We start from the raw sequence: 26,151 nt of genomic DNA, 5'->3' as shown, positions 1-26,151 counted from the left end.
TAAAATTTATAAAAGAGTTATATTGGGTCAAGGACTTCCCACCATTTTGTGTGGAAAAGGAGAAAAAGTTAAAGGGAATAAAGGAGATCTTAGATTCCGTATCTATTCATTTAACAAGTCTTCTTGCTGGGAACTCTGAACTTCAGGATTAATAAGGAACTGATTCTACAACATCTTGTAACAGGGAACTTATAATTTTAGAGTGATATAAATTCATCATTACTACTTTTAACTAAATAAATAACCGTGCAGATTAAAATGTCTCCACAGTGCCTGCTACACTATAGAATGTAACTAACAAGTTTCTAGCCTATGGAACATACAATAATATTAGTTTTAGGCATCTTTCAGAGAGAATAAAACATTTATATAAAAAGAATCCAAACTGAGGATTGTGAACCTTTTTTTTTTTTTTTTTTGCAGTACGCGGGCCTCTAACTGTTGTGGCCTCTCCCGTTGCGGAGCACAGGCTCCGGACGCACAGGCTTAGCGGCCATGGCTCACAGGCCCAGCCGCTCCACTGCATGTGGGATCCTCCCAGACCCGGGCACGAACCCGTGTCCCCTGCATCGGCAGGCAGACTCTCAACCACTGCGCCACTAGGGAAGCCCTATGAACTAACTTTTAAACAAAACACCTTACTTGAGTTCCAACTATCATTAGCACTTAAAATATACAGCTTGAATAACTATCGGGATAATGGGCTCAGCAGGCTTAACTGATAGTCTATATATTCTATTACATCACGTAGCTATGCTTTGGGGAGAAGAATCTATTTAAAAGCATAGACAAAGCTATGTTCAATACACAGTTGAAAGAATAAAACATTTATACAGGAATGAAAGACAGAATTCAATCTTTCTACATATGCCTGAGGTAATTCAAGGTATTTTCTAATTCTAACTAGTCAGTCTAGTACTACTAATAAGCATTAATACTATAAATACTACATTGAGGCCATTCAATGTAAGCTTCTTCAATTTTCCTCCATCCCACTTTAAAATTTCTCTTCACCCCTTCAGTCTTCCTTTTTCAGGTTAACCACCTTTCCCCAACACCACCCAAAAAGGCCTCTTAATTTTGTATCCTACTACCTTCTCATTTCATTAAGTCACTTTTCTTCTTTTCCTTAAATCTTTCATTGCTCTTCACAGACTTTTTGGCCTACCATACGCTCAAGGTATCATTTATTGAGGGGAGGAGAGGGAACTTGCCCTGACAGGAAGACACCCTGGGGAAACAAACTCACTAGCTCCCAATCTCCTCATCTCCAAACCCAATAGGATTCTTCTCAGGTTGTATCCTTCCATGACCTTCATGTAGCGTCTCCCTACAAGGCTCTTGTTTCTTGGTTTGCGTGGCTCTTTGCTCTAGGAGTTCCTTTCCAACCATCTTTGCTGGTTTGTCCTTCTCTTACCTCTTAACAAAGCATCTGTGCTGGGCCTCTTCTCTCCTCTCTACACTTTCTCTTATTTATCTGATATGCTTTCAGCTCTCTCTCCCAAGCTTTGGATGCCCTCAATGAATCTCTTACAGGCTGATTTTCTTTTTTCCATTGAGGCTGTCCTAGTTCTAGAACCTCATTACCAGTCCAAGTTCTCATTCTCAATCTCTTTCTTCCATTAAGGCATTCTACAAACTACCGGTAGCAGTAATCTTTGAATGGCTCTTATTGTATCAGTCTCTAATCAAACACCTTAAATGGCTCCCCAACACCTACTATTTAAAGTTCAAACCGCTTGTTATGCGATTCGCAGGCCTTTGATTTGCCACTATCCCTAAGTATTCTATACTTTATTCACAATGTCTGAACTGGGCTAAAAAATACATTGATTATGTCCTACCATACCTGCTGAAGAAGCTACTGAATATTTAAGACTCAGCTCAAATTCTATCTCCAAGTTACACCATCTCCCTTCACTCTTAATGTGTAGAAAGCACTTAACTTCTTTGCGGCATTAATGTCATTCTGTCTCACTTTTAAAGAACATGGACATTTCTTAATTTCATTAATATGAAATTCACTAATATGCATATGAATAGCAGTAGGAATCTTTTTTTTTTTTTGCAGTACGCGGCCCTCTCACTGTTGTGGCCTCTCCCATTGCGGAGCACAGGCTCCGGACGCGCAGGCTCAGCAGCCATAGCTCACAGGCCCAGCTGTTCCGTGGCATGCGGGATCTTCCCAGACTGGGGCATGAACCCACGTCCCCTGCATCAGCAGGCGGACTCTCAACCACTGTGCCACCAGGGAAACCCGCAGTAGGAATCTTATTTACTTATTTGTCCTCTATGGCGTAGAGCCTTTTTTTTTTTTTTAATGAAAATTTGGAGATCTTTTATTTCGAACATCTTTCCTTGCCCAAAGATACATAAAGTTCATGAGAAGCATCAGCAATCACATTTTAATTTATATACTCTTATCACCATCACTCAAGAAATGAAAAAAAAAAAAAGCCCCAAATCAGTTCCAGAACACATTAGTAAAATGTATTCCAAAAAAAATACTCCATAGCATCTTGAATATAGGAGACAATGCAGATTATATTCATTTGAAATTAGAGATTAAAATAGAGATTACTTCTCCAGGATCTGAGATAAAGTTTGCCTCTGCCTTATTTCTGAAGAAAAGATCTGGGAAACAAATTAGCTAAATAAACAGTACTCTGTGTGTGTGTGTTGGGGGGTGTTTAATAAATGACTTAAAAGAAATCATTTCAAAACACTTTCATTTGAATTATTTTACAAAAATAAGCAATTCTACTCCTAGGCCTATACCCAAGAGAATTGAAAACATATGTTCACACAAAAATTTGTACATGAATGTTCACAGCAGCATTATTCATAGTAGTGGAAACAACTCAAATGTCCATGAACTGAAGAATGGATAAACAAAATGTGGAATACCCACACAATGGAGTAGAATTAAGCCATAAAAAGGAATAAGTACTGATATACACTACAACATGCATGACCCTTGAAAACATTACACTAAGTGGAGAAGCCAGACACAAATGGCCATATATTGTATGATTCCATTTATATGAAATATCCAGAATTGGCAAACCCACAGAGACAGAAAGTAAGTTAGTGGTTGCCAAGGGATGGAGGTAATTGAGAGTAACTGCTAACAGGTACAGGGTTTCTTTTTTGGGGTGATGAAAATGTTCTGGAATTAGACAGTAGTGATGGTTGCACAACATTGTGAATACACTGAAAACCTGAATTGTACACTTTAAAATGATGGATTTTATGTTATGTAAATTTTAGCTTAACTAGAAAAAAAAAACAAATAGTTGTGAGTTTGGTCTCCTGAATAACTTGATTTGGATTTGTGGTATAATGGAAAAGAAGTCTCACCTTTGAATCAGGAAATCTAGGTTTAAGTTATTTCTGCGCTAACCAGCTGTGTGATCTTAAGGGCATTACTTAACTTTTCTGAGCCTCAACAGTCTCATCTATAAAGTGAGAACAGTTAATGCCTCACAAAGTTGTGAGACTCATGAAATAAGGTGAAATCATTAATAAACTCTAAAGTCCTTCACAAATGAAAAACCTTATTGTTATTTTGTATACTTAAAATAATTTTTAAAAATCCTAAACTGTATTGACTAGTCCATGATTTCAACTTTTGATCACTGGCACATTATCAAACCAGCTTTTATTGTCGCAGATGAAAAGCATCCTGAATTTGTAGCAATTATCCTGTGGGCACCAGTAGTACAGTATGTCACAGATGTATTTAATTCTAATCTTCACAGTGAAAAGTAGCATGAAATGACAGTTATAAACAAAGGCACAGAACTGAGTTTCACTCTAGGTTCTTCCACTGACCTTGAGCAAAAACATAACTTCTCTGTCAGTGTACTGTAAAGTGTGCGTGTGCATGTGCGTACGTGTGTGTGAGAGAGAGAGACCTACCCAATAATAGGATTTATAAGATTCATTGAGATACTTGTTATATAAGGCACATATGCAATATCTGGTACCTAGCAAGCATTCAATAATCAGCAGTTGTTATTATTTCCATTTTGTGGAGTAACAGGTTTAAATGATGGGTCTAAGTTTATGAGACAAATCTGAAGCATAACCAGGAATAAAGAATAGATATTTTGGACACTAGATCAGGTAATCAGGATAGGCGATGATTCAGTGCCCTTCCTATTGTTTTTCTAGCATCACATGGATCTTTACAGAATTGCGTTAGCCAAATAGTTTAATTTTTTGCTTATTAGTTAAAGAAAAGACATAGTCCTATTCAGCACTAGTATAAGGTCTAACACAAATAGATACTCAGTAAATATTTATTGAATAAACAAATGAATAAAGAGTATGTTATTACTGGCTGTATCTACAACCAAGCATCAACGCAAAATCCAAAGCATTAACTAGACATTTCCAAATATCCATACTTTTACATATATAAAACATTTTGTATTTTAAAAGTTCTCATTTGGGTGTCCTATCTGCTCTTTGGCATCAATACAAAGGAAGGCACATATTTTTTTTAAAAGTAGGGGGACTACCCTGGTGGCGCAGTGGTTAAGAATCCACCTGCCAATGCAAGGGACACAGTTCGATCCCTGGTCTGGGAAGATCCCACATGCCACGGAGCAACTAAGCCCGTGGGCCACCTCGCGACTAAGAGTAGCCCCCGCTCGCCGCAACTAGAGAAAGCCCGTGCACAGCAACGAAGACCTAACGCAGCCAAAAAAATCAATCAATCAATTAGTTAATTTTAAAAAAAGTAGGAATGTAAATTGATGCAGCCACTATGGAAAATGGTATGGAAGTTCCTCAAAAATTTAAAGACAGAACTACCAAATGATCCAGCAATTCTATTTCTGGGTATATATCCAAAGGAAATGAAATCATGATCTCAAAAAGATATTTGCATCCCGTGTTCACTGCAGCGTTATTTACTATAGCCAAGACATGGCAACAGTCTAAGTGTCTATCAAAAGATGAATGGATAAAGAAAATGTGGTTATGTGTTTGTGTGTGTGTGTGTGTGTGTGTGTGTGTGTGTGTGTATAAAATACAGTTTTATTCAGCTGTGAAAAAGAAGGAAATCTTGCCATTTGCAACATGGATGGAGCTTGAGGGCATTACTAAGGGAAATAAGTCAGACAGACAAAATAAATACAGTATGATCTCACTTATATGTGGAGTCTAAAAAAAAAAAATTCACAGATACAGAGAAGAGATTGGTGGTTGCCAGAGGCGGAGGGTAGCAGGTGGAGAAAATGGGTGAAGGTGGTCAAAAGGTAAAAACTTACAGTTATAAGGCAGGTAAGCTCTGGAGAGGTAATGTACAGCATGGTGATTATAGTTAAAAATCCTGTATTGTATATTTGAAAGTTGCTACAAGAGTAAATCTTAAAATCTTAAAATCTCTCTCACAAGGAAAAAGAAGTATAACTATGTAAAGGGATAGATTGTGTGCGTGTGATGAGAACTCTCAGGATTTACTCTCTTAGCAACTTTCATATATAACACACAGCAGTGTTAATTTTATTTATCATATTGTACATTATATCCCTTGATTGATGTTAACTAAATTTACTGTGGTAGTCATTTCACAATATATACATATATCAAATCATTACACTGTATACCTTGGAATAATACACTGTTATATGTCAATTATACCTCAATAAAACTGGAAAAAAATAAAGGGGAAAACACAACAAGAAGTTTTCATTTGGGCATCCTATATGCTCTTTGGCATCAATACAAAGGAAGGCACGTACTATTTCAAAAGACAGGAGAGTGACTGAGAATTAAAGCAACAGACATTTAATTGAAGTAACAAGTATTCTTATATTTAAGCTTCTGAGTATATGGTTTGTCTTCCCTAATAGAATTGCCTAATAGTTTCGCGAGGGCAGGAATCAATAAGTAATTAATGTCAGTATCCCTTCGCAGAGCCTAAGTTATACACAGTAGGCACTTAATTATACTTAGTTTACTTAAAGAACTGGGTAAGAATACTTCTTGTCTATACAAAATGTATTGCTCACATTTAATCTATTGTTATTGTGCAAAGGATGGAAGGTTGTTAATATCAGAACTAAATCTCTTCATGTGACGCTGGCTGTATCATTTTAAGAAAACAAAATCATATAGATAGATACACACACACACAAATACATATATACATATACATACATAGTTTCTCATAAAGAAATGCAAACATGTCAAACTATAACCAGTTACAAAACTATCTTCATTTGCCTTGCATATTTCTATAAATGAGGTGACAGACCTGACCCAAACTGGAAAAATATTCAGGTCCCTTCAATATCACTAGGAATGCTGACTTTACTTTTAGGCAAGTATGATGAAATAGATTTACTACTTTGTTTTCTTCTCCTTCAAATCATAGTCAGGTATCTCAGCATTATGCTAGGAACAGTGAAAGATTTAACTGTAAAATACAGTCCTTGTACTCAAAATGTTTACATCATTAGTGAAGAAAAGACAATGGATGATATAAAATGCTATGCACATTTTCATTCACTGGATTGCTAATTTAAAAATCACCTGGGAGGGCTTCTCTGGTGGCACAATGGTTAAGAATCCGCCTGCCAATGCAGGGGACATGGGTTCGAGCCCTGGTCTGGGAAGATCCCACATGCCGCGGAGCAACTAAGCCCGTGCACTGCAACTACTGAGCCTGTGCTCTAAAGCCCGCGAGCCACAACTACTGAGCCCAAATGCCACAACTATTGAAGCCGTGCTCCGCAACAAGAGAAGCCACCGCAATGAGAAGCGCACGCACCTCAAAGAAGGGCAGCCCCCGCTCACCGCAACCAGAAGAAAGCCCACGTGCAGCAACGAAGACCCAACGCAGCCAAAAAAAAAAATCACCTGGGAAAGACAAATATTATATGATACCACTTATATGTGGAACCTAAAAAAAAAAAAAAAGATACAAATGAACTTATATACAAAGCAGAAATAGACCCACAGAGGTAGAAAACAAATTTATTGTTACCAAAGGGGAAAGGGGGCAGAGAGGGATAAATTAGGAGTTTGGGATTAACATATACACACTACTATATATAAAATAGATAACCAACAAGGACCTACTATATAGCACAGGAAACTATACTCAATATTGTGTAATAACCTATGAGGAAAAAAATCTAAACAAAATAGATATATATGTATGTATAACTGAATCACTTTGCTGTACACCTGAAATTAACACAACATTGTAAATCACCTATACTTCAATTAAAAATAAAATCACCTGGGAGTTTGCAGCAAAACAGTATGAGCTGAAATAGGAAAAGTTAGGAAAAGCAAATAGGAAGTAAACTTTACACAGGGTTTTGAAGAAAAGGTAAAATCTAAATAGACAGAGAGAAGGGAGGAGGGCTTTTTGAGTGAAGTAAATAGTACCAGAGGCACAGACTTGAATCAGTACAGTGTTTGAGAGACAGACTGACTTCAACAGAGCAGAAAGAATGGGCCAAGGAACATAGGAAATGAAGTTGGATAAGCAGTGTGGGACAGATTAGAAAGGGCGTCAAAAGTCCGGCAGAAGAGGTTAGATTTAATGTGGTGGAAAACAGAGGACCAATGAATCTTTCGGATAAGGGGAGAGACGTGCTGAAAGTAGTAGCATTTAAAGAGGGTTAATCAGGAAGAGTTGGAAAAAACAGATGGAAGTGATGGAAGGCAATCCAGGAATGAGGGGATAGGGGTCTGAGTGGGATAGGTGCACACAGGTAGATCTTAATGTATCTTAATGGCAATGTGATGGGCCTTGAGACTGTAAAATTAGGGGGTACCAGAAACAAGGAAGAGGCATAGACTAATCCAGGGACTGGCTACCAGGTAAAAGGGTCATACCACAGATTAAGACCTGGACATTTCAAACGCTAGAAATACATTCACAAGGCCTAAATGTTTTTCAAGTACCCTATTAAGTAGTTTCATTGTTTTGTTTAGTAAATTTACTGCAGGTGCCCCCCAAATTTCACAACTGCTTTGCTAACACAGCCCCATGAAAATCCGCTTAGGTAAAAATTAGTTGTTTTTTCAATACTTTTTTCAATACAAAGTTAATTAACCCATTACAGGATATGAGCCCCCAGAGACTAACATGGTGAAAAGAGAAAAACATTCTTCTTTATACTCAAGTGTGTATTCTTACGGTCTGGTCCTAGTCCCCCTCTGACAAAAAAAAAAAAAAGACAAAAAAAACCCAACCCACCCCCAAAAAACCCAACTTGTTTTTTTTAGCTGATCTAAAATCTTGAAACACAATCCTGACTTCATCTGGTAGTGATCCAGTCAGAAGAAAACCAACTCTTGAGAAAATGAATTAAGAAATCAACACTTTGCCATGCTGCTTTCCTGAGTTGTGCTATCAAATTGGGAAGAAACCCTCTGAAGTGAAAAACAAGGAGAAAAACGTTACTAATGCTAAATTTAGCAGACTCATTTTTTTGACTAAATATTTAAGTCTACAGTCATCTCCTCCCCGCTTCCACTCTCCCCTTAGAATGAGTAGTAAGCACAGAAATGGCATAAAGAAGATTTATAGATTTCATTCACATGCTCCCACAGTCCTTTCAAATTCTATTATTGCAACGCTGACCCTACTATCTGTACATGATTGCATGCATTGTTTTATATCTCTTGTCATGATCATTTGCTAGTAGAACTGTGAACAAGACTTGAAATGTCCCCAAATAGCAAAAATAACCCTATTTACAATCACTCACTGAGCTCTTCCTTTACCATGTGTGGCCAATTGGACTTGTGCTTTTCGTACACAATCTCATTTAACCCTCACAGCAATCTTGTGAGGTAGGTACTATGATTATGCCCATTTTACAGTTGAAGAAACTGAGGCTTTGGGAGTTAAGGGATTTGTACAAGGTCACAAAGCTAGTGAGCTAGTAAGTGGCAGATGTGTGCATCTGACACGCTCTTGTGAATCGTTAGATTATACTGCCAAGACCAAATATATGTGAGTGAAACCAAAAGTGAGAGATAAGGAACCAGGGCATGCTGTTCACTGTGTAAAAGGGTTTGGGAAGAAGCATCAGTGACACAAATGGACAGATTCCCTGACTCGTTTCTCACCTTTCCTTATACTGAAAACACTGCACTCTATTTCTGAAGGAGAGTGGGACACTGCTATGAAATGGGAGGGAACTGTCTCCTCTTGTAGTAGGACACATATTACATGACTGTTTCATGGTATTGACAGGACCTCAATATCTTAATTTGATTCACATTAAAAAAAAAAGTTACTTAGATCAGCCAGGCCAAGACGAATTAGGCTGATTAGTGACATCAGAATGCTTTAAAAAAGTGTTTTCTGGTTATTCCCTGGTGGTCCAGTGGTTAGGACTCCACACTTTCCCTGCCAAGGCCATGGGTTCAATCCCTAGTCAGTGAACTAAGATCCCCCAAGCTGTGTGGTGTGGCCAAAAAAAAAAAGTATTTTCTTGATAGAATTCCAGTGACCTGAGCAACCTACATAACTCCTACCAATGACCCTGAAATAGAAACTAGCTTTTTAAAATACTTCTCTTCTCTTATGAATAACATATATTCATAAGAAAACACTCTTAAAAATAACTTTCCTCCTTATGCATCTGGGCAGAGATGTTATATTTCCTCCACAAAGCTTCCTTTTATGTTGCAACAGTAAGAATCTCAATTTCAAGCTGAACTAGAACAATTGAGAACTGCGAACTCCTTCACAAGAGATGATTACTTTTTTATAGTTTTTATAGAAATTGTCTAAATATGACTGGACACTTTACATTTTAACTCCGCAACACTCTTCACTAGAGAGTAAAGCAGTTATAGTTTCAAGTTCTGTTTCCCCTCACCCCCGCTTTTTTTCTGCTAACACATGGTCTTTCACAAAAGAGTCAGTGGGATCTCTGCAGACTGAAGATAACGGATATGACCATGGTAAACTTAAGAAGATTTAGCACATGTCAAGTAATTCAGAAGCTTAAAACTTGTCACGTGTGTATGAAACCAGCAAACAGTTATAACTGGTTAAATAAACATGTACAAATTAACAGGATGCAATTAGTAACTACCACTTTTCCCTCCAACTAGTGGTGTTTTGGCAGGCAGCCATACAATCTGCAATAACCTGTCACTACTGTGAAGCCGCAGCAACTTCCTCTGCCCCACCCCCATGCAAACTCTGACTGGGATACTTCTGGAGTGCTAATATAATGCTCAGACAACCATAAAAGTCCTCCTTATCTATGAGTACTGAAATTTACCTAATTCGTACTTTTAGGTCTTTAACATTCATAAATCTTAAGGAAAAAAATCATGCTATATGATCATATTTCAAAGATTCTTTGAAGGTTTTAATTTCCTTTTCTATATGTAAGATAGAATTGTGTCCCCAAATCAGTAATATCCACTGCAATGCTTCTTGAATGAAAATGTATCCTATGTACAACTGTAAGACTTTAATTTACACATCTAACATATAAAATACTAGGAGTTTAGAAGTCAGGGTTATACACATTTCATTTAAACCTTGTTCCAAGAGCCTAGTAAATTTGGGAAAAAAACTATTAAGGTAGCTTTCCTGGTTTATAAAATATTTTGTGTGAATTTTCTGACATACAAACTATGATATTAAAAATTTTATCTACTTGCCTACTTCATCTGATTTCACTTCACGGACTAGAGTCCCACAAATTATTACCTCATGCCTAAGATATTTTAAGATATTTTATTTTTGTACTTTAATAAGTAACTATCCTTACATACTAAACAAAGAAAAAAATTACAAAACAAAGTAAATGTGATCAAATCTTCTGACTTTTCTGCCTCTAAATGTGGTATTACATTAAAAACAAACAAAAAACCAAAAAAAAAAAAAAAACTGTTCTGCTTTCCTTTTATCCCTTTCTGTAAAAGAAGAAAAATAGGAAGTGGCCTTGTTATTTTTTAAGATCTCCAGGATGAATAGTGTGCCATTTTGAGTAGCTTAATTCTGAAATACTGTCTTACAGTAATAATATAATTCATTACCATAAACTGCATCCATTTAATAAAGATGTCCTTAAATATATTTAAAATTTTTGTTTAAAAGACTCTTCTGGCAAGATTTTGATGTTTTATTTGTGGCTCAGTATTTACCTTACTTACCTAGGAGTAAGGAAAAATCAAACACTTTGAAAAAAATTCCCACTAATATTTATTTGTAGAATATCAAACTACAAATTAAAATAAATAGAGCATATGAATCCAGTGACTTTTGAGGTTGATTACTCTCAGCTGGACTTTGAGCTAAGGCCATAAATATTCACATGAAACTCAACAGAGTTTATTAGCTATGTTTAGACAGAAACCATATCTACAATAAAACATTAAATGTAAAACAAAACACCAAGCTTACTCTCAGTAGATCTTCTCAAATGCCTGTCCTACATTCCCAATCCAACATACTAAAGACTTTAAAAATTCTTTATTTAGCTACAGCAATCAGTTAAAATTGCCCCGGAGATGGCTTTCTTTAAAAGGCTGCCTCTTATTCACTTAGGAAAGATAAAACTGAACTACACTTAAGTCATAAGAACAAGACCATGCTATCAGCACCTTCATCCTGAGAAAGGAAGTTATTATAGACACAGTTTTATAAATGAGGCTTACAGAGAATACTTCCTCGTCACACAGTTAACGCCAACAGCATTTTATACAGTTTTACATTTCGACATTTTGTAAAGAACTTTTCCTGATTCTTTTCCTCCAGTCCCTACAACAGAGGAAAACTGGCTCAAGCTAAACAAATCTTACAGTTAAATTTATGAAATTCTATCAATGCCTACCGTTATGGTATCATGTAAATATCAGAACTGGCTGTTATTATGGATAGTATCAGCTTAAGTTTTAGTTATTGCACATTTACGTACGCTGCATCTCCCCCTTTCCTGTGTGCCAGAGTGAGGTTTCAGGGGACACAACAATAGAAGGTAAAGAAAGAACTTACTTAAAGGAGGACACCTTACCAATTCCTTGATAATGAAGAAAATGCCAGTAACCTTTCACATTTTAATTTTCACATTTAAAGTTAATTCTCTTCTAAACTTACATTAAAAAAAACTCAAAGAAAACCTTGTACAATCCTAAAAAAAGGAACTGCAGATAAAAACAGCGGGACCTGGGCGCTGTTCATTACTATCGGTATTGCAAGTTGAAGTATTTCCTGTTATGACGCCCATCGGTTCCCACAGGTGCAACTGCCTATGGGTGTTGCCGATTCACCCTTCCTTTGGTAACTGAACCACTGAAGGAGATTTCAGGTTGGCACAATCAATGCTGAGAACTATTAGGGCAGAACTACCTTGGGCTAACACCAAGAGCCTCCCAAATTAGGTTGATTGTGAATTGGTAATTACCTAATTCAAAAGGGCTGGAGAAAATTTATGTCAATACTTTCATGATTTTTCTAAGATGCACTGTTATTAGGAAGGTATGTGACTTCACTCAACAAATACGTATTAATTGCTTTCTCTGTGCAGAGCTCTGTTCTAAGCTCTTAGGAACACAGTGATGAACAAAACAAAGTCCCTGTGGTCATTCATACACCATGTAGTAGACTTTTGACTATTTCATATGTAATGAGAAAACTTCCATAAAGGCAGAGACTAAAGAAATTTGTATGGAAATTTGGAAGGTCGATTGTAGTGCTTATTACTAAAAAGCACTGTAATTAAGGCCACGCTACCTTAAAGTTAAAAGAATTTTTCCAGAACCTAGTACATAAAATCAGAATTCTTTATGTTTTCAATGTTTGCAAAATGCCAGGTTGGAGGCAGCGGCATATGTTCCAGCAGGGAAAAGGAAAAACTTCTCACCATGAGTCACCAATGACTATAAGTTCTTTTAATTCAAGCTTAAAACACATTTCAAACCCAATTACTTGTACATGCAGAAAACTGATAACCTCAAATTAACATCAGGAGCTTGATTTGACCAATTTTCAGGGTTAATATCAGGATATAAGAAAAACAAGTGAAGTGCTTTTAATGGGATAATGCCCCTGTACTGAATTTTGTTATAATTTTGGTCTTACAAGCCTTTACCGCCTAAGGGCCATTTTAGCAGCTTCCATTAGATTTTATTACAATGAACATAGCTTTCTTTGACTGTAGCCAGACTGGGACACAGTCATATTGGATGTATGATGTCGTGGTAGGAATGGCTTTTATTTGTATTCAATATAACAAAAATACACTAAATTCAAGCCTGCTCCAAAAAAAAAAAAGTAAAGCCCAGAGAATAAAATACACAGATAAACTCTACTCTTCCCAGACATGCTTTATTTCCTTAGGATTTTACTTCCTATGTTTCAAATAACGAAACCTTCTTTTTAGCCAACATATTGGAGGAATTCCCAGAGCCAAATTCATCTATTTAGTCAGTCAATAAATCTCTATTGAGCAACTACTACATGCTAGGTAGGCACTGTTTTATGAGTTGGGGAGACAGCAATGAATAAAAAAAATCTCTGCTCTCATGGAGTCCAAATTCTAGTGTAGGGATATAAGACAAACGAAGACATAAATAAAATACCTGGTGTGTCAGAATGGTGTCCTCTCCCCAATATGGAGAAGAATACAATATGAAAGATAAGGATAATAAGCTTATTTGTTCACAGTTGCAAGTTGCTTGTATCACAAAGTAAGGAACTGCCCTTTGGAAGACCAGGGTAATAGAGCTCTCCCAGCCTCCATCTCTGACTCAACTGAACACCACGTTCTGTTGCAAATGACCGAAAATCTTATTTCACTTGTTCCTAATACCTGGAGGAAGGTAAACAGACGTCCAAAGACCTGAAGTTGGAACCCATTCCTTACAGATAAAAACATCACTTAAGGAAACAAAACAACAAATCCCCAACACTCAAAGGCCACTTCAGGGAATATTATCATGCTGAATGTGGACATACAAGTTTCCAAATACTTGCTACCAGTGGCATCAATTTACCAACTGTCAGGGTCAGAAGTAAGTTCTTCACTTAAGAACTATCCGTTATCTTCACTGGTAGCAATAATTATATTTAAACATTATTTTTGAACCTAAAACAAGTGTTTAAATTTAACGCGATTCGACAAATATTTATTGAACAGATACTAGTTACAAGACGCTTGGTTAGATGTGTAAGACACCGTCCTTTTAAAATCAAGAAGATGGACATTTAGGAAGAATCAGACAAATACAAACCCTATAATGTATGATCACAGAGAATATTAGTGTAATAAGAAAATACACAAAGAAAGTACTTAGGGAATTTAAAGGAGAGAGTAGCAAAAAAGATGATCAGAGAAGGGCCCAAGAAAGATGGCATTAAAAGTAGGTCTGGGGAATCCCTGGCAGTCCAGTGGTTAGGACTTGGCACTCTCACTGCCAGGGCCTGGGTTCCACCCCTGGTTAGGGAACTAAGATCATGCGAGCCACGCAGCACAGCCAAAAAAAAATGAGGTCTGAAGTATGAGGAACAGGAAAGGCATTCTAGAGAAAAGAAATGGCAGGAATAAACGCCTGAAGGTGGCAAATCAGTAAGTGGTTAACTGTAAGCAGGCTGTTCTGGCCGGGGCACAGGAGACAGACATAGATATATAGATACAGGTATAGATAGATTATGGGGCTCTAGGAATCCCAAAGCCCCCAAACAGGTTGATAAATCTGTACTGAATTTAGTAGGCCAAGGGGTATTAAAGGTTTTGAACACAGGAGTGACAAAATCACAGCTGTACCCTAGGGGGAAATAAGAGAGCAACAGTGTATATAGGAAGGACGAAAAAGAAGGAGGCTGGAAAATTGTCACAGTCCTTCCCTAGCCCATTATTAGGGCTCTCATTAGCTCTTTCTTGGACCTTTAAGAGGTATAAAGTAAAAAGTGTCTTCAGTTGAAAAAACAGATCTAGGCCACAGTGGTCAAGTTTATCTCTGTCTGTATGGCCTTGGGAAGTCACTCACCCTGAGGCTCAGTTTCCCTATGTATGAATCTCTTAATTATTCTTTTTGGAGCCAGGAGCTGTAGGATTCAGCAAGTGATTAGATACTGAGAGTAAAGCAAAAAACAGCACTAAAAAATTGTTTCAAGTGATTAAAATAATAAGCAGCTACCACTTATTAAACGCTTCCTATGCATTTATCACTGCATTTGGTGCTTTACATAAATTGCTTCATTTATTCCTTATAAGAATCTTGTGAGTTCTGTATTCTTATTTTATAGATGAGAGAATTGACAGCTTTAAAGACTTAAGTAACTTAACAAGGGTAAGCCAGCTGGCATAGTGACAAAGCGAAAATAGGTGCCTAGGTCTCTCTGAGTCTGAGGCCCTTTCTCTTTCCAATTCACACTATCATGCTGTTTCTTACATGGCAGATAAATAATGCTAACATTTGTTCTTGTGTTCCAACAGAATCACTATTTTAACACCCTTCTGATGTACTAAAAGCCCTCAGTGAAGATAAGAAACTAAGCGTGGGGAGCCTGAACCAAGATGGCAGAGTAGAAGGACGTGCTCTCACTCCCTCTTGCAAGAACACCAGAATCACAACTAACTGCTGAACAATCATCGACAGGAAGACACTTGAACTCACCAAAAAAGATACCCCACATCCAAAGACAAAGGAGAAGCCACAATGAGACGGTAGGAGGGGCACAATCACAATAAAATCAAATCCCATAACTGCTGGGTGGGTGACTCACAAACTGGAGAACATTTATACCACAGAAGCCGACCCACTGGAGTGAAGGTTCTGAGCCCCATGTCAGGCTTCCCAACCTGGGGGTCTGGCAACGGGAGGAGGAATTCCTAGAGAATCAGACTTTGAAGGCTAGAGGGATTTGATTGCAGTACTCTGACAGGACTGGGGGAAACAGACTCTGCTCTTGGAGGGCACATACAAAGTAGTGTGCACATCGGGACCCAGGGGAAGGAGCAGTGACCCCAGGGGAGACTGAACCAGACCTACCTGCTAGGGTTGGAGGGTCTCCTGCAGAGGCGGTGGGTGGCTGTGGCTCACCCTGAGGACAAGGACACTGGCAGCAGCAGTTCTCAGAAGTACTCCTTGGCGTGAGCCCTCCAAGAATCCGCCATTAGCACCACCAAAGACCGCAGGTAGGCAGCAGTGTTGGGTTGCCTCAGGCCAAACAACCAACAGGGAGGGAACCCAGCCCACCCCATCATCAGTCAAGTGGATTAAAGTTTTACTGAGCTCTGCCCACCAGAGCAACACCCAGCCCTACCCAACACCAGTGCCTCCCATCAGGAAACTTGCACAAACCTCTTAGATAGCCTCATCCACCAGAGGGCAGACAGCAGAAGCAAGAAGAACTACAATCCTGCAGCCTGTGGAACAAAAACCACATTCACAGAAAGATACACAAGATGAAAAGGCAGAAGGCTATGTACCAGATGAAGGAACAAGCTAAAACCCCAGAAAAACAACTAAATGAAGTGGAGATAGGCAACCTTCCAGAAGAAGAATTCAGAATAATGATAGTGAAGACGATCCAGGACCTCGGAAAAAGAATGGAGGCAAAGATCGAGAAGATACAAGAGATGTTTAACAAAGACCTAGAAGAATTAAAGAACAAAGAAACAGAGATGAACAATACAATAACTGGAATGAAAAATACACTAGAAGGAATCAACAGCAGAATAACTGAGGCAGAAGAATGGATAAGTGACCTGAAAGACACAATGGTGGAATTCACTGCTGAAGAACAGAATAAAAAGAATGAAATGAAATGAAGACAGCCTAAGAGACCTCTGGGACAACATTAAATGCAACAACATTCGCATTATAGGGGTCCCAGGAGGAGAAGAGAGTGAGAAAGGACCTGAGAAAATATTTGAAGAGATTATAGTCAAAAACTTCCCTAACATGGGAAAGGAAATAGCCACCCAAGTCCAGGAAGCTCAGAGAGTCCCATAAAGGATAAACCCAAGGAGAAACACGTCAAGACACATAATAATAAAACTGGCAAAAGTTAAAGAAAAATTATTGAAAGCAGCAAGGGAAAACGACAAATAACATGCAAGGGAATTCCCATAAGGTTAACAGCTGATTTCTCAGCAGAAACTCTACAGGCCAGAAGGGAGTGGCATGATATACTTAAAGTGATGAAAGGGAAGAACCCACAACCAAGATTACTCTGCTGGGCAAGGATCTCATTCAGATTCGATGGAGAAATCAAAAGCTTTACAGAGAAGCAAAAGCTAAGAGAATTCAGCACCACCAAACCAGCTCTACAACAAATGCTAAAGGAACTTCTCTAAGTAGGAAACACAAGAGAAGAAAAGGACCTACAAAAACAAACCCAAAACAATTAAGAAAATGGTAATAGGAACATACACATCGACAATTACCTTAAACGTGAATGGATTAAATACTCCAACCAAAAGACACAGGCTTGCTGAATGGATACAAAAACAAGACCCATATATATGCTGTCTATAAGAGACCCACTTCAGACCTAGGGACACATACAGACTGAAAGTGAGGAGATGGAAAAAGATATTCCATGCAAATGGAAATCAAAAGAAAGCTGGAGTAGCAATACTCATATCAGATAAAATAGACTTTAAAATAAAGAATATTGTAAGAGTCAAGGGAGGACACTACATAATGATTAAGGGATCAATCCAAGAAAAGATATAACAATTATAAATATATAAGCACCCAACATAGGAGCACCTCAATACAGAAGGCAACTACTAACAGCTATAAAAGAGGAAATTCAGAATAAAACAATGATAGTGGGGGACTTTAACACTTCACTTACACCAGTGGACAGATCATCCAACATGAAAATAAATAAGGAAACAGAATCTTTAAATGACACAATAGACCAGATAGATTTAATTGATATTTATAGGACATTCCATCCAAAAACAGCAGATTACACTTTCTTCTCAAGTGCGCACGGAACATTCTCCAGGATAGATAACATCTTGGGTCACAAATCAAGACTCAGTAAATTTAAGAAAATTAAAATCATATCAGGCATTTATTCTGACCACAATGATGAGATTGGAAATCAATTATAGGGAAAAAAATGTGAAAAACACAAACACATGGAGGCTAAACAATACGTTACTAAATAACCAACAGATTACTGAAGAAATCAAAAAATACCTAGAGAAAAATGACAATGAAAACACGAAAATCCAAAACCTATGGGATGCAGCAAAAGCAGTTCTAAGAAGGAAGTTTATAGCTATACAAGCCTACCTCAAGAAACAAGAAAAATCTCAAATAAACAATCTAACCTTACACCTAAAGGAACTAGAGAAAGAAGAACAAACAAAACCCAAAGTTAGCAGAAGGAAAGAAACAACAAAGATCAGAGCAGAAATAAATGAAATACAAACAAAGAAAACAATAGCAAAGATCAATAAAACTAAAAGCTGGTTCTTTGAGAAGGTAAACAAAATTGATAAACCATTAGCCAGACTCATCAAGAAAAAGAGGGAGAGGACTCAAATCAATAAAATTGGAAATGAAAAAGGAGAAGTTACAACAGACACTGCAGAAATACAAAGCATCCTAAGAGACTACTACAAGCAACAGAATGCCAATAAAATGGACAACCTGGAAGAAATGGACAAATTCTTAGAAAAGTATAACCTTCCAAGACGGAACCAGGAAGTAATAGAAAATATGAACAGACCAATCACAAGTAATGAAATTGAAACTGTGATTAAAAATCTTCCAACAAACAAAAGTCCAGGACCAGATGGCTTCACAGGACAATTCTGTCAAACATTTAGAGAAGAGCTAACACCCATCCTTCTCAAACTCTTCCAAAAAACTGCAGAGGAAGGAACACTCCCAAACTCATTCTATGAGGCCACCATCACCCTGATACCAAAACCAGACAAAGATACTACAAAAAATGAATATTACAGACCAATATCACTGATGAATATAGATGCAAAAATCCTCAACAAAATACTATCAAACAGAATCCAACAACACATTAAAAGGATCATACACCATGACCAAGTGGGATTTATCCCAGGGATGCAAGGATTCTTCAATATACACAAATCAAACAATGTGATACACCATACTAACAAATTGAAGAATAAAAACCATATGATCATCTCAATAGATGCAGAAAAAGCTTTTGACAAAATTCAACACCCATTTATGATGAAAGCTCTCCAGAAAGTGGGCATAGAGGGAACCTACCTCAACATAATAAAGGCCATATACGAGAAACCCACAGCAAACATCATTCTCAGTGGTGAAAAACTGAAAGCATTTCCTCTAAGATCAGGAACAAGACAAGGATGTCCACTCTCACCACTATTATTCAAGGTAGTTTTGGAACTCCTAGCCATGGCAATCAGAGGAGAAAAAGAAATAAAAGGAATACAAATTGGAAAAGAAGAAGTAAAACTGTCACTGTTTGCAAATGACATGATACTATACATAGAGAATCCTAAAGATGCCACCAGAAAACTACTAGAGTTAATCAATGAACTTGGTAAAGTTGTAGGATACAAAATTAATGCACAGAAATCTCTTGCATTCCTATATACTAATGACGAAAAATCTGAAAGAGAAATTAAGGAAACACACCCATTTACCACTGCAACAAAAAGAATAAAATACCTACGAATAAACCTACCTAGGGAGTCAAAAAACCTGTATGCAGAAAACTATAAGACACTGATGAAAGAAATTAAAGATGATATCAACAGATGGAGAGATATACCATGTTCTTGTTCTTGGATTGGAAGAATCAACATTGTGAAAACAATTATACTACTCAAAGCAATCTACAGATTCAATGCAATCCCTATCAAATTACCAATGGCATTTTTTTTTTTTTTTTTTGTGGTACACGGGCCTTTCACTGTTGTGGCCTCTCCTGTTGTGGAGCACAGGCTCCGGACACGCAGGCTCAGTGGCCATGGTTCACGGGCCCAGACGCTCCATGGCATGTGGGATCTTCCCAGACTGGGGCACGAACCTGTGTCCCCTGCATTGGCAGGCGGACTCTCAACCACTGCACCACCAGGGAAGCCCACCAATGGCATTTTTTACAGAACTAGAACCAAAAAAACCCCAAAAACTTAAAATATTTATGGAGATACAAAAGACCCCGAAGAGCCAAAGCAGTCTTGAGGGAAAAAAGCAGAGCTGGAGGAATCAGATCCCCTGACTTCAGACTATACTACAAAGCTACAGTAATGAAGACAATACGGTACTGGCACAAAAAACAGAAATATAGATCAATGGAACAAGATAGAAAGCCCAGAGATAAACCCACACACCTATGGTCAGCTAATCTATGACAAAGCGGACAAGGATACATAATGGAGAAAAGACAGTCTCTTCAATAAGTGGTGCTGGGAAAACAGGACAGCTACATGTAAAAGAATGAAATTAGAACACTCCCTAACACCATACACAAAAATAAACCTAAAATGGATTAGAGACCTAAATGTAAGACCGGACAGTATAAAACTCTCAGAGGAAAACATAGGCAGAACACTCTTTGACATAAATTACAGTAAGATCTTTTTTGATCTACCTCCTAGAGTAATGGAAATAGAAACAAAAATAAACAAATGGGACCTAATGAAACTTCAAAGCTTTTGCACAGCAAAGGAAACCATAAACAAGACAAAAAGACAACCCTCAGAATGGGAGAAAATATTTGCAAACAAATCAATGGACAAAGGATTAATCTCCAAAATATATAAACAGCTCATGCAGCTCAATATTAAAAAAACAAACAACCCAATACAAAAATGGGCAGAAGACCTAAATAGACATTTCTCCAAAGAAGACATATAGATGGCCAAGAAGCACATGAAAAGCTGCTCAGTATCACTAATTATTAGAGAAATGCAAATCAAAACTACAATGAGGTATCACCTCACACCAGTCCGAATGGGCATCATCAGAAAATCTACAAACAACAAATACTGGAGAGGGTGTGGAGAAATGGGAACCCTCTTACACTGTTGGTGGGAATGTAAATTGATACAGCCACTATGGAGAACAGTATGGAGGTTCCTTAAAAAACTAAAAATAGAATTACCATATGATCCAGCAAGCCCACTATTGGGCGTATACCCAGAGAAAACCATAATTCAAAAAGACACATGCACCGTAATGTTCACTGCAGCACTATTTACAACAGCTAGGTCATGGAAGCAACCTAAGTGCCCATCAACAGACGAATGGATAAAGAAGTTGTGGTACTTATATACAATGGAATATTACTCAGCCATAAAAGGGAACGAAATTGGGTTATTTGTTGAGACGTGGATGGATCTAGAGACTGTCATACAGAGTGAAGTCAGAAAGAGAAAAACCAATATCGTATGTTAACGCATATATTTGGAACCTAGAAAAATGGTACAGATGAACCGGTTTGCAGGGCAGAAATCGAGACACAGATGTAGAGGACAAACATATGGACACCAAGAGGGGAAAGCTGTGTGGGGGTGGGGGTGGTGGTGTGATGAACTGGGCGATTGGGATTGACATGTATACACTGATGTGTATAAAATTGATGACTAATAAGAACCTGCTGTATAAAAATTAAATAAAATTCTAAAAAAAAAGAAACTAAATGTGAACATAAATATAATCTACTAATTTACTGATTATTAATTCATTCACTCATTCAGTTGACATCTAGTGAGCATCCTTCATACTCTGTGCCTGGTACTATACTTGGCGTGGGGATGCAAAGATGATCAAGACCATCTCTAACCTCAACGTGCTCACAAATTGGTGAAAGAAAAACACATGTAAACAAGGAACTGGTATACAGTGACAGAAGAGAAATTTTCACAAGAGACACGGGACGCATAAAGGTACGTGAAGCATAATGTAATTTTGTATCTCTGCTATTAAGTCTTGACCCAGATCAGCTAAAAACTATATTTATGTGGTTTGGGGAAATATTTGTGTATTTACACACAAAGTCTTCAAAAAGTAAAGGCTAATGTTCAGAATAGAATGGAAAATTGGCCATGAACTCCAATTCTGTTTTGTGTGCCTACTCCCAAGACTAATGAGGTTATTACTTTATTTAAGAGCATTCTTCCTTGATTAGTGCCATCTATTGTAATGGGTAAATAAAATGTATTTGAATTGTCATAAGCCTTGATTGCTATGGACCAAAGCCAGTGTTACTAGACAGAAAGTGACACATATAAAAATAAATACTGCAGAGTCCTAGTTTGATTTGGAAATAAAAGGTTATCCCGTTGTCCATCAAAAATAGTGGAAAGAAGTAAAATTGAAGTCTTCCAATGAGTACTTTGATAATTGACTAAAATAATAAGCATAACAAATATGGGGTTGATTTTGGTATCCATCATTTTCACTGAGGCCAGGGGTGAGGTGAAAGGGCCCCAAACATTAGACACCAGTATGTCAATTCCTAGGGTTAGGAGCTAAAGCCACATGGGCCACATGGGAGTAGGTTTTGCTAGGTGTAAAATGTTTATTCCAAGGCATCTTCCTTTTCTCACTCACTCTGGGGGTGATAAACGTGTATTTGTGAGACAGACCATGGTTAGGAGCAGATCTGTGTTAAATCAAAAAACTGACTCCTATGTCATTCTGTTGTAAAATAGAAATAATTTACACAGACTTTAAATATACTCCAATGTCTCTAACAAATCTCAGGTCAGGCAGAAAAAAATGCATTAGGTTGATTTATAAAGTATTTAGGTAGGGCTTCCCTGGTGGCGCAGTGGTTGGGGGTCTGTCTGCCGATGCAGGGGACAGGGGTTCATGCCCCGGTCCGGGAGGATCCCGCATGCTGCGGAGCGGCTGGGCCCGTGAGCCATGGCCGCTGAGCCTGCAAGTCCAGAGCCTGTGCTCCGCAACGGGAGAGGCCACAATAGTGAGAGGCCCGCGTACCGCAAAAAAAAAAGAAAGTATTTAGGTAACTTTAATAACATGTACCTGGAATGATAAAATTTATCAATTTAATTCCTACTATCATAAAAATTCTGAATACTTGTTTTTAACTTTGTTGCCCATAGCTTGTAAATGACTTACATCACGTTTTGGCCCATATATTCAACACATCTAATCCATAATTAGTTAGACATTAAATTTTTTTTACTAAGGTCACTCTGAGTTTAAGAATAGTAACAAACTTTTAATGTATCCTTACAAATGACAAAGTAACCAATTAAATGGATGTTATAATTAAATAATCACAAAACTAAACTGTACATTATCCCATAACTCAAAGTTACTAATTCAAAACTATCCTGATTGAGGGGACTCTCTCACTAAAGATTGAAAAGAAGTTTTCTCTTAGGACAGTCACAAAGCACTTTTCGATGGAAGCTTTCCCTCTGTCTGTCAGTGTGCTTTCTTTTTAGGGGGAGGGAAGAAACAAAGAGTGGAAGAAAAGACTATAAAGGAAAGATGCTTTTAATGGCTCTAAAATAAACTCTAAATAAACAGACTCTAAAGTACCAATAGTTAGTTTTCATTCATTCTCTCATACCACTGAAGCCAACAAGTATGAACACTGACAAGCAATGAGAACTTTTATTCAGGTTGGCTTAAACATTAAACCAAATTAGATATCAAGGTAGACTCTGAGATTACAATGGTTTGACTGTATATGACTCAAGTGGTAAAGAAAGTATAAAGTGGGTTATTGTATTTACTGGGCACTACTTGCATCCTGCTAAACTAAGACTAAGGATAGTTTAAGAACTCTACACCAAAAAGAACCTGCATTCTCCGGTGGCTATAACCGCTCATATGGAAGTGTAAGGCTCCTTCTTAACTCTTCTTTTGATTATATCTTTCAATTGAAAAGAAAAGAGTTAAAATGAGCATAGGTGTAACTAACTTACATATTAATAGCTTCTCAAAGTGTAGTTTTATTTTGTGAAACAAATGAAAATAAATTCCCACAAAATTCCTACCTTCCTAACCTACCCGCCACCCCCACCCCCTGTCCCTGGGAATAGTTACTATAGACCCTTCCTATCACTAAAAACTCTATTACAATGACACTTTTCATTTGCACCAGACAGAAATGAGCTAACAAGCACGATGCAAGAGCTTATATGCTCAAACATTTAAACATTTCTATTACTTTGCAGAATTACTGTTACTGAGATTCCCAATCCTTCCAAATACCAACTCCTAGGTTACATGCCCTACATAAGGAATACATGCCCCTTGTAAATAACCCTCTTGAGTTAGCTGACCTTACTTTTACTTGAATTCCACCTAGGGTTCTGGAAAAATAAATTTAATGTAAAAGAAGTTACACTTAATACATCTTAAATATAGTGTCTCATATTTTAAATTTGTATTTGTGTTGTTCCCCTCACCTCCATAACTTCTGTTTCTTAGGGGAGGACGTCTAGTTGGTGGAATTTTCATAACCACAGCAAGCTCCATGCTCTCTGAAACCATATAAAAACTGTTCTGCATCAGGTAATATCAAATAAGAATCCTCAAATGACACATTCCCTCTACTTATTATCACCCTGATGTAAGATGTCTTCAGTAATTTTTGTCTTGGATTTAAATAGGCAGTTCTCTGTAAGCCTTCTACATTATGTCTTTGGAAAACAGTACAGCATTCCTTTCTTCCTCTTAGTTGCCCATTACTGAACATGGGCAAAGGCTTCCAATAAGACATTATTCTAAACCTGAAACAAAGAAGATATCTAAATAACTGCAAAATGATAGAATAATTACATTCCCTAGTACTTCCCCCAAACCATCATTTTCTAAGTCTGCTTCTATGAAAAAGAAGCTCGTCGCAAGGATACGGGGTGAGGAGAAGCAACAGAGAAAAAGAGGTTAAAACATTCAAATGCAAAACTGCTGTGTGCAACCGTAACAAAGCGTGTGCATTCAAGAGAACATTCGAGAAGTAGTCGGGGCGGTATTAACAATCCTAAGTATTCCAAACAACTAGCCTGGTCATTAGTTTAATTTTCATATCCATCAAAGTAGGAGGCTGCCCCCCAATTCCCACCCCCTATCGCTTTCCACTATTCGTTTCAGCATTTTAATAGACACACACTTGCCTCCCACCAGCGCGTACGGTGTCCGGTTTAAATAGGCTTATCTCTATCCTTAGCCTGTCCTGGAATTATGTCTAAAACTCAGTCCTGGTAGCTTTTAGAATTAGAAATCCAATTGGAAAGTGCTGTTAGTTTGGCGACTCCAAAACCTCTTTTCAAAATTTAGTTCGATCTTCCAACTATCTTTCCAACACATCAAAGATAAACAGTCCACCTTAGTATATAGTTCCTTTGAGTCTGCATTGTAAACACTGATACGGACGTGCTGCCGAACCTGAAAAACTTTCTAAGCTCTCTGCTGAGCCGAAGTGAAAAAGGCAGGGTCTATCAAAATCAACAGCCTAATTAACCCAAAACCTGCATCTCCAAAAGGGTCCCTTTCCCTTTCCACTCGGTTTGCGGTGAGTTAAAGAAGTCCTCTCCAACTTTTTCATCCTGATGAAGCTATCGAGTTCAGGAAGCCCCTCACTTTCAAGGCATCCAAGCCCAACTCGGAGAAACAAACGGGAAGCCAGGGGGCCAGTGAGAAGAGGTCCCCAGCCCCTCGCTCCTGCCCTTTCCAAGATCCCCGCGCTTCGGCCAGACCCTCCAGCCTGCGCGTTCTCCTAGAAGATGTCTCATTACATAATCCCCTTTCCTTAGAGTCACCCACAGAGTCACGGGGGCTCAGGCGATCCCCCGTCTCCCACTCCGCCCTTAGGAAGCTCGTCTGAGTGCACCCGGGGAGCGGAGGCCGGCTGTCCCGACTCACCCGGCGCCGCGACCCGGACCCAGGCCCCCTCTTCTCACCCAAGCGGGGCGGGGCCGCGCCTCCACCGCACGCCCCCCGGGTCCCCGCTCAGACCCGGGTCCCCAGCCCCCGCGGGGTCCCCCGTCACAGTCGCTGTTCCAGCCCCTCTCGGGGTCCTCCAACACACCTGCTGTCCCAAGCCCTCTCGGGGTCCCCTTGCCGCTGAGAGCCGCTGTCCTTGCCCATTTCAGGGTACCCTCCCTTGAGAACCACTGTCCTGGCTCCTCTGGGGGTGCCCCTTCAGACCCACTTTTCCAGTCCTTCTGGGGGTCCCCTCCCTTC

At 38.4% G+C, this 26,151-nt stretch overlaps 1 protein-coding gene across 4 annotated transcripts in view; it reads right to left on the bottom strand.

Moving 5' to 3' along the window:
• Window positions 1-26,151, bottom strand: part of TAOK3 (TAO kinase 3) — a 188,933-nt gene that overhangs the window by 162,307 nt on the left and 475 nt on the right. Inside the window, exon 2 of one of the 4 annotated variants that reach the window (XM_033836922.2) lies at window positions 24,375-24,449. The exons of the other annotated variants lie outside the window; for them this stretch is intronic. The gene's annotated coding sequence lies outside the window, so the exon portion shown is untranslated. The remainder of the gene's footprint in view (window positions 1-24,374; window positions 24,450-26,151) is intronic. 4 annotated transcript variants of the gene reach the window in all.

The sequence above is a fragment of the Tursiops truncatus genome, chromosome 13 (genome assembly GCF_011762595.2).
Source record: "Tursiops truncatus isolate mTurTru1 chromosome 13, mTurTru1.mat.Y, whole genome shotgun sequence".
NCBI lineage: Eukaryota > Metazoa > Chordata > Mammalia > Artiodactyla > Delphinidae > Tursiops > Tursiops truncatus.
Note: the sequence above shows the minus strand (reverse complement) of the source record. Positions and strands in the feature narration are given on the sequence as shown.